Below are 11,054 nucleotides of genomic sequence, written 5' to 3' on the forward strand. Positions count from 1 at the left end.
CGTTGTCTTTTTAGCGTTTCTGCTTTTATTTGTTTAAGTCTACGAAGCCAGAACTGTTCCTTTTTATGATTTGTGTATATTACATAGATTTGTACCCAATGTTTTAATATTTAGAAAGCACGGCTTTTCGATGGGCTGTAAACTAAGTTGGAATCTAGTTAATAAATTACTATTGTCACCGAGACAAAACTTTGTGCTTGTAATTTAATATTTGTCGGGTGAAAGGAATGACTGATTTCAAGTGCTGATGTGTGTTTGGGTTTCATTGCGATCTTATTACATACTAATGTGGTCAAGTAAAATATAGACGCTTCCTTAAAGGAGAAGTCCAGCGAAAATTTTGATTAAAGTACTGAATTGCCCCCAAATTTATACAAATCCCCAATATACACTTCTTTCGGGAAATGCACATAAAGTGATTTCTTTCCCTGCACTTACTACTGCATCAGAGCTTAAAGGGGTTATCCAGCGCTACAAAAACATGGTCACTTTTCCCCTACTGTTGTCTCCAGTTTTGGTGGGGTTTTGAAACTCCATTCCATTGAAATAAATGGAGCTTAATTGCAAACTGCACATGAACTGGAGACAACAGTAGGGGGAAAAGTGGCCATGTTTTTGTAGCGCTGGATAACCCCTTTAACTTCCTGGATAACATGGTGATGTCATGACCTGACTCCCAGAGCTGTGACTGCTGGAGAGGATGATGGCAGGGAGACACTGAGGGACACGGCACTGGAGGGTCACTGAGCATCCCTCTGCCATCATCCTCTCCAGCAGCCACAGCACCCACAGCCCTGGGAGTCGGGTCGTGACATCACCATGTTATCCAGGAAGTGACATCACTGTTATCCAGGAAGTGACATCACCATGTTATCCAGGAAGTTAAGCCTTGATGCAGTAGTAAGTGCAGGGTAAAAAGCACTTTATAAGTATTTCCTGTAATAAGTGTATATTGGGGATTTGTATGACTTTTGGGGGCAATACAATACTTTAATAAAAACTTTTGCTGGACTTCTCCTTTTTAAAGGGTTATCAGCCTGTATACAGGATAGACATGAATATAAGATCGGCTGCTGTCAGGTCTCCGGCAATCTACTTTTTGAAGAAGCCACGACGGTTTCACAAGTGCCACAGCCCCTCCAGTGTTCGCCAGCATTTGTACCTGCATAGGTATAGCGACCCTGAAGGGTAGTGGAACTTTCAATAACTGGCTTACTGTCTTTTGCTGTTTATTGGGGTGTCTACCGGGTTGTTCTTTATGATGCAACCTCTCGGTCTTTGAGCATGCTCTATATACAAATGGTTCATAAATATACAGTTGTTCACAGCTGCTTCTCATCCATTGGTAACATTTCCCTTCCATAGTTTCCGAATGAGTAAGGTAAATCAGACCTGGCAGTCCCTACTTCATACCCTTGTATACCTGTTACTTAGTAACACTCTCTGGTTCCCTGGTAACTATCAACCTTTTGGGGTCTAGAAAGGTGAATTTCTTTAACTCCTATGATGTATATTATTGCTGTATAGATGGTAATTATGGTGGCGTGTCCGTACAATTTACTTGCATACATCTTTCTGAAGTTGCGTAAGAATGGTTAATGATCCCCTCAGAGACCATTATCCGTTGTTGCAGATGTAGCTCTCCAATTTAGAGACTAAGTTATCCTCCCTGGAATAATGGCGCTCCTTAGGGAGAGCCAAATGAATGGGAGTACAATTTCAAATGTTCCTTGGGAAAGTATGAAGTCACCCTCCTCCGAAAAGAAGTAAACTCCCTCCGAATTGCCATGTCCATGGTTACTGGCGAAGCAGTCCTAGACCAGCGTCATTGACTCTTCTCAACCGAAGGAAAAATCTTGGGTATGATAAATGTAAAAACATGTTCTTCACGCTATGTAAGTACTGGGGTGTAAACCGACCAGTCATAATTCTAAAGCCACTGACCTAATATTATGTAGGATCTCCTCATGTTGCCATAGGTAATACAAGACCTCTGAAGGTGTCCTGCAACATTGTGAGGTGGGGAGGGGTCTACTGTGACCGTCCTTGGTCTGATAGATGTGTGATTTGGGCAAAAGTCAATACCAAGAACTCTTGTCATGTTTTTTCTGGAACAATTTCCACAGTGGGACATGGAAATGATTCTGGAGAAGTCACTCGGAATTCTATTGATGAAGAGATTATGGGTTCTGTAACAATGTTTAGGGGAAGGATTTTTGGCAAAGTACCACTCACCTGATACCAGGACCGAGGTTTTCCAGCAGAGCATCACACAGCATATGCCATATTGCCTTTTCAAAGTGCGTCCTGTTGCTCTTTTTAAGGCAAGTGACAACTACGCGTCCAGCCGCCTATGTGGTTTATAAGAATCTATCGGGGCAGGCTGAAACCCGCAGTTATGGTGCTCACACTTGTCGCAAATATCAACTTGTGCCTTTTACATCCCATCCCTCAATATGTGCCATTGTCACAGGATTATCAATGGTTAGGTCAGGTGGGGTTTGCAATTAAGCTCCATTCACGTTAATGGAACTTAGCTACAAAATCTACAACCAAACCGGAGACTAGTGGTGCTGTCTGTGGAAGAAAGTGGCCATGTTTTTGTAGCATTAGATAACCCATTAGTGGTTTAAATATTGCCCATTATCAGTGAACGGAGAATGCAAATCAATATGCAAACCTCATCTATGTTTCTGTATGGAATCTGTGGAAAAGGATGTGATATAGACCACTCTCCCAGATGCCACTTTTTTGCTTTGGTTTGTATTCTCAGGCCCATTGTTCTTGGCTGATTTCACTGCTATGATTTTTTTTATAACTTACATGAGATGCAATAAAAGGTTGGAGAGTCCTCTGGTCAGACTCTGATGGCCAACATATAAAAAATGAACATAAAACATGACAAAAGCACCAGTTTTATTAATGTGCCTGTGTGCGATGGCATCTTCCAATAGATAGGGGTAGATAGAAAGTTCCAGCCCATCAGTAGAATGATTTGCATGGAGCTGTTGTTGCCCTAGGAATGGGGTCAGAAGCTTGCTGCTCAGCCCATGTTCAGCACTATTCACATTTAACACTGTGTGTATGGTGGAGGATGGAGGATAGTATTCTGCCTGGTTTCCTTTCTGCTTCCATCATGGATCTCGTATCTTCCTGATATGTTGGGTTTTTATTATTCCACCTTTCTGTAACCTCCAGCGATCTCCATTGATTTATCCCCAGCATTGTATTACACACAGTTACATATCCATTTGTTTAGTAGGATGTAACTGTTTGGTTTCTGCATTTATTGCTTTACTTTTTTTTTTGTACATTTTTCTCTCCAGATTACATTGTCAGAACGTTTACCCAGCTACTTGTCTATTCCTGCCCAGACATTAATCCTAATAAAAGACAAAAAAGTTTAAGCAAAAGAAGGAAACTAAAGCACCAGATACTATATCTACCGTGGGTGAAGTTCCTAACCACATAAGTGTCACTGTTGTTGCTATTTCAATGCACTTACAGGGTTGGAAGGGGGAGTTAGGTCTCCATATTGGGTTCAGCAAGTTCCCCCCAATACATAAGTAGGTCCCTCCTGTATGTAAGAAGGTTTCCCATTAGCTTGGTGGTCCCTGTAGACAATATCCCCCATTAGGTAGGTGGTCCCTGTAGACAATATCCCCCATTAGGTAGGTGGTCCCTGTAGACAATATCCCCCATTATGTAGGTGGTCCCTGTAGACAATATCCCCCATTACGTAGGTGGTCCCTGTAGACAATATCCCCCATTCAGGGGCATAGCTAGGGGTTCAGCCTGGGGGTGGGGGGTGAGTGAGTCTCAGTGGGCCCCAACCCATTATGTTACCCATAGGGAACCTCAGTAGATAACAATGCTTTCCACATAATAAAGGGTATTTTCTACTACATTATTTATAGTGAATAGGAACTGAGAACAGTGTAAAAGACTTTCTACATTTCACATATATAACCATGTAAAAATTAAAGGGGTTATCCAGCATTAGAAAAACATGGTTGCCTTTTTCCAGAAATAGCGCCACTCTTCTCCAGCGTTTGGATGTGGTAGTGCAGCTAAGTTCCACTAAAAGAGAACGGAGCCAAATTGTAATACCACATACAACATAGGGGCAGCTACGGGACTGTTTTAGTTTTCTATCTAGCCATCCATCCATCTACACCATAACTGATGGCCTAGCATGGGGCACATACACTAGCTAAAGGCTACAGCAAATTTCAGGATGTATATGTATAAAAATAATAATACACATATTGGGGGAGATTTATCAACCATGGTGTAAAGTGAAACTGGCTCAGTCGCCCCCGGCAACCAATCAGATCCCACCTCTCATTCCTCACAGACTCTTTGGAAAATGAAAGGTGGAATCTGATTGGTTGCTAGGGGCAACTGAGCCAGTTTCACTTTACCCCATATTTGATAAATCTCCCCCATTATATATATTTTCCAAGTAATACCTCAACACCATGACTACGGCCATCATCACAACATAATTACACTACTGCCCCCATTAGGTAGCAGCAGATTGTTTCCCCTATTAGGAAATTCCTCCCAAAATCCAATTTAAAAAAACCCTCTGGGCTCTAGCAGTGTCTTCTGTTTCTTCTGTGCACAACAAGTGACATCATTGTGTGCACCAGGGCACAGAAGAAACATGTCCTTGCCCTCTAGTAGCTGCAGGTGGGCTACAAGCCTGATTATCAGAGCAGGGAGCTAATGGCTCTTTGCTCTGTCAAACCTTTTGAATGAGTGTAGTTTTTAACTGTAAGCACAGATTCTATATATATATGGTACAAACACACAGCTAGAAGCAATTCTGCCATTCTGCCCTCCCCCAAGGATCTGGCTGCCCCCCCCCCCCATGGGGTAGGATGGGCCCGGTCTGAAGGAGGAGGAGGAGGAGGGATTGCATGTTGTGAACTCCTTATCCCGTCAGTTTTATTAACATCCGGTGTAACCTCCTCTGGTGTCTTCCGGCCCTCTACTTGCTGAGTAAACATTCTCTCCTCATAGGCGATGAATACAGTGCGCAGAAAGGATTCAGCAAATGTTGATTCATTACACTACGCTTTAAAATGGTAAAACTGTAAAAGCTTGTTTGTTTTGCCGGTAATAACTCTGCAAATAGGATAATAAGTAACAGGAAGGTTAAAGTGATCTGCAACTGATGGCAGCGAATAGGGACCAATATCTAGGCAGACACCAGATGACTATAAAAAAGTGAAAACCCCTTCAGGCTATGTTCACACAGGATTTTACAACCAAAACCAGGAGTGGATTGAAAACACAGATAGGCTATGCTCACACACTGCTGAAAGTATTAGATGGCCGTCACGTCATGGTAAAATATTGTTATTTAGAAACAACGGCCGTTATCTGCCATTAAATCACGGCCATCCACTAAATTTCAGCAGTGAGTGAACATAGCCTTTCTGTGTTTTTAATCCACTCCTGGTTTTGGCTGTAAAATACTGAGCAAAAATACTGTGTGTGAACATAGCCTGAAACTCTGGAAATTTCACTATTAGCTCAGATCTGCTTGTGTGATTCATTTGTTCCAGAAGCCGAAGTTCCCCGCACAGCCGCGTCCGTGTCTTCTATAAACACGTCACTGTCCTGAGTGCACGGTCCAGAGTTTATAGTAAAACAAGAGGCCGGCGTGTTATGTGTTCATGTAACAAAATCCGCAAAATCAGCAATAATACAGTGTGACGGTGAAAAACACAAACCTCCTGCAGTCTATGAACGATACATAAAGACGGTCGGGGACAGTTGTGTAAACATAAAACATGGCTGCTTCCTTCCAGAAACAGCGCCCCTCCTGGCCTTAGGCTGGGTGCAGGTTTTGCAGCTGTAATACCACACACAACCTGTAGACAGGGGTGGCGCTGTTTGTGATGAAAGTAGCCGTGGTTTTTGTAATCCTGGATAATCCCCTTTAACCTCCAGTTCTTTATATCTGGGCTGTGATTTCATTTGTCTGCACCAGGCGGCCATTTTATCAGAGACACGGCCCAGTAGTGTCGGCCCTCAGAACCCCAGCAGTTCATCATTGAGACCATTGGGTGCAGGAATATCGGCCTCTCCTCGCTGCTGAACATTAGATGGAGTTACTTCTATGCTGTGACCAGCCTAATGTACGTCATCCCACAGATACTCTCTAGGAATACCATCTGGGCACAGAGAAGGTCGTTGTCATGTTCCTGAAGCCAGTCGCTGACTATAAGCCATGGTGCATCCTTCTGCCACCATAAAGGGACGACCTTAGTCACAATACTTGAAAAAGCATGGCAGGTATCAGAGGACCCAGGGCATGCCAAGAAAACATTCCCCACACCAATATGCCACCTCTGCCAGCCTGATCTCATCCTCACATGGGGCCTGTGCTTCCATCCACATGGCACCGTCTGATCAGAGTGACACAGTTCCTGCTCCTTTCCCCATCGGAGTGGCACTCGGTTTGGTCGTCTGCTCTGATAGTTCTCTCATGCTGAGGAGTACAGGTTGTGCACTAGGACATGTTAGTCGGGCTTACTCCTCTGGCATTTTCCTTAAAGGGGTTATCCAGCGCTACAAAAACATGGCTGCTTTTCACCCTCTCTTGTCTCCGAAAACTACATGCAGTCCCATTGTCTTCTCTGTAAGGAAGTGGTGAACGCTGTAAGAACCTCAGCACGTGGGAAAGTCCCTTCTGCTTTTTGTACTTTGATATTAAACTGAATAGATATAAATAGCCGATGATAAGGAAACACTCCGACTCTACAGTAAAACACGTGTTAGCTTGGCTGTAAGGTCGCTCTGAGATCCCGCACTGACAATTCACTAGGCCTGAAATCTCAAATGAAAATCGTCTCTTAAAGGGCTTGTCTGGTAGAAAACAGTTGGTATCCACAGCGCCCACAGAAGGGGTTGGCTCTGTTACCTGTGTAGGGGTGGAAAGTCTGTTCCTATGAATATATACACAAGGTAGACCACTGCTTTTAGAGCAGAGTGGTGGTTGGTAACCGAGACAACGAGCTGTCAGCAAGGGAAGGGGAAGAGCAGCATCATAAAAAGGAGACAAGCCTGCTAAATGATTGTATGTGCAAAAAATCTGTAAGATAGAGAGATATAAGATATAAGACATAGAGATGTTAGATATAGAGAGATATAAGATATAGAGATGTTAGATATAGAGATATATAAGATATATAAGATATAGAGATGTAAGATAGAGAGATATAAAATAAGATATAAAGATGTTAGATATAGAGATATATAAGATATAGAGATGTTATATATAGAGATATACAGTATAAGATATAGAGATGTAAGCATTACATACATTACATCCCTGGCTGGGGAGAGACATGCAGAGAGACATGCAGCTGCTGCAGGAGCCGTCACCGGGGATAGGAGACTTCCTTATAATAAAACATATTAACAAGTAACGTAATCCTATGCAAACAACATAAAAAGGGACTAAGAGAAACATTTTTATTGCTCTGTATAATATCTATATTGAACAGGTTTTGTTCTCTTTTTTTCTGCTTAACGTCTCTTCCTTAAAGGGGTTGTCCAGCAAAAATCTTTTTCTTTCAAATCAGCTGATGCCCACCATGCGGCTATATAGAGTGACAGGGTGAGTATGAGTGCAGACGCCCACCATCCATCTTCATAGAGTAATAGGGGTGAGTATGAGTGCAGACGCCCACCATGCGGCTATATAGAGTAATAGGGGTGAGTATGAGTGCAGACGCCCACCATCCATCTATATAGAGTAATAGGGGTGAGTATGAGTGCAGACGCCCACCATTACAAAAATGTAAGGTAGCGCACTTAAAGGGGACCAGTCACTCGGCAGAGCAGGGCCAAACCCACCCTTCCCCCCAATAGAGAAATCTAGCAGCTGGGCTGCACAAACGATCTTTGTATTGTTTGTTTGTTTGTGCAGCCATGGAAACAGGCCCTCCGCACATCTTACACCGCCCTCCGCACATCTTACACCACCCTCCGCACATCTTACACCGCGCTCCGCACATCTTACACCGCGCTCCGCACATCTTACACCACCCTCCGCACATCTTACACCGCCCTCCACACATCTTACACCGCGCTCCGCACATCTTACACCGCCCTCCGCACATCTTACACCGCCCTCCGCACATCTTACACCGCGCTCCGCACATCTTACACCGCGCTCCGCACATCTTACACCGCGCTCCGCACATCTTACACCGCTCTCCGCACATCTTACACCGCCCTCCGCACATCTTACACCGCCCTCCGCACATCTTACACCGCGCTCCGCACATCTTACACCGCGCTCCCCACATCCTACACCGCATTACGCACATCTTACACCGCACTCCGCACATCTTACACCGCACTCCGCACATCTTACACCGCCCTCCCCACATCTTACACCGCACTCCGCACATCTTACACCGCACTCCGCACATCTTACACCGCGCTCCGCACATCTTACACCGCGCTCCGCACATCTTACACCGCGCTCCGCACATCTTACACCGCGCTCCGCACATCTTACACCGCCCTCCGCACATCTTACACCGCGCTCCGCACATCTTACACCGCGCTCCGCACATCTTACACCGCGCTCCGCACATCTTACACCGCTCTCCGCACATCTTACACCGCCCTCCGCACATCTTACACCGCGCTCCGCACATCTCACACCGCGCTCCGCACATCTCACACCGCGCTCCGCACATCTCACACCATGCTCCGCACATCTTACACCGCGCTCCGCACATCTCACACCGCGCTCCGCACATCTCACACCGCACTCCGCACATCTTACACCGCGCTCCGCACATCTTACACCGCGCTCCGCACATCTTACACCGCCCTCCGCACATCTTTTATCATTCACTGTATAAATATTTCTTGCTGATTCATTCTTATAGCTGATAAATAATTCAGTCCATGCAGGAGTCACATAGAGGCGACATATGGGGATCAGATTTATTACCAACGGAAGTCTAACATCAACAAATAGTGGGACATATGGGAGCGGCTGATAGCGGAAGCTTCTGCGCATAAGTCAGAGAAATCCTGGTCCTCAGCAGGGGGGGGGGCTGTTGATTTTAATGGGCGGGATGTAATGCATCATTTTTCCTATTGGGGCGCTGTAGGGGACTTGTGTCCTTGCTTCACCACAGAAACTTGTGATAGGCTTATTGTTGGGGGACCCCTATAATAATTTGAGGTTGTCCACATCCCCCTGTAATTGTTTACCACTATCCGTATATAGCTGATCCAATGGTAGGGAGGACTGAGCCCCCTGAGGCCGATATCCGTAACCTGCCAGTGGTATCAGTTTTTACATTTGGACCAATACTCCTAAGGGGAGTCATACACGTTCAATATGTTGGCCGAAAAAACGACCAATGACAGCTGTATCTCCCATTCCGCATCATTGGGAACATATGGCTCATGGAGAGATGAGGTGTAGTCATTTGATTATCTCCCTGAGAACTAAAGTGTCCAACATGCCGGATTGTTCTCTAACACAATATCATGTAGGGAGCAGGAGAGGTTTTCTATGGGCATTTGCTACTGCTCTGGACAGTTCCTGACATGGACAGAGGTGGCAGCAGAGAGCACTGTGTCAGACTGGAGAGAATACACCACTTCCTGCAGGACATACAGCAGCTGATAAGTACTGGAAGACTGGAGATTTTCTTTTTTATAGAAGTAAATTACAGATCTCTGGCACTAATTTTGTGTGAACTATCCCTTTAAGACCCTGACAAATTGTGACAAGTCTCAGAGCCATATCATGAGTGAGCTCCTACATAGAGCATATAGAGCTGCAATATTCAGCAGCCTAAGGAGACAAAGAGACTTTGCATTTCTAGAAGTTGAACTGATTCCGTCAGCTTTCTCCCACGTCCGGACCTATAACCTCACGGTGATCTAATCCAGCGCCGTCTTATCTGTGACAAGCGTCCTCGTGTTACTGCCGTCTACTATTACTCTCCCTGATGCTTCTTATCGTCACTTCACAATTCCAATGTACAGTGGTACCTCAGTTTAAGAGTAACTTGGATTAAGAGCGTTTTGGTTTAAGAGCTCACAGTTTTTCAAAATTGTGACTCGGCGAAAGAGCATTGCTTTGGTATAAGAGCTCCCTGTACTGGGTGGGAGCCCGACTGAAGGAGGGGTATGGTCTGCATAGCGGGTCTACAGCCCTGTACTCTGACCCAGGAAGTCTCCCTCACCTTCCAAATCATAGCAGATCCACTTCAGGCTGAGGCTTACATCAGGGGACAGGACTGTGGAGGTAATCTCTCCATAGCTGTAACCCCTCTCTCCCTGGACAGGGAGTGCCCAATTTATGTGCCCACATCTGTCCTGCTCATTCCTTCATGCTCTCTGCAGTCTCTGTCAGCCCTTGTGTTTCCCATCCTCTCCATTCCTGCTATAATGTGCCTACACTTACACTCAGCTATACACACTGCTGCTATAATGTGTCTGCATTCACACTCAGCTATACACACTGCTGCTATAGTGTGCCTGCACTTACACTCAGCCATTCACACTGCTGTATAGAGAAGTTTCTGTCACTGTCCTCCTGCACAGCTCTGTGATTCTCACTTCCTGATTGGTCCATGCTGAACACACACCCTTCCCCATTGCTGTCATGTGACCACACAGACCTCTGACAAACTGATGTTGTATTTTGAGGTTTATCCACATACTATACATTATACACCACATGCTGATTGCTATACTGTACAGTTACTTATATATCACATATCCAGCTGCTGTGTTATCAGGGTTATACAGTTACTATACATTATATACCACATGCTGCTATACTGTACAGTAACTTATATATCACATATCCAGCTGCTGTGTTATCAGGGTTATACAGTTACTATACATTATACACCACATGCTGCTATACTGTACAGTAACTTATATATCACATATCCAGCTGCTGTGTTATCAGGGTTATACAGTTACTATACATTATATACCACATGCTGCTATACTGTACAGTAACTTATATATCACATATCCAGCTGCTG

Source organism: Dendropsophus ebraccatus, chromosome 15, assembly GCF_027789765.1.
Source record: "Dendropsophus ebraccatus isolate aDenEbr1 chromosome 15, aDenEbr1.pat, whole genome shotgun sequence".
Taxonomy (NCBI): domain Eukaryota; kingdom Metazoa; phylum Chordata; class Amphibia; order Anura; family Hylidae; genus Dendropsophus; species Dendropsophus ebraccatus.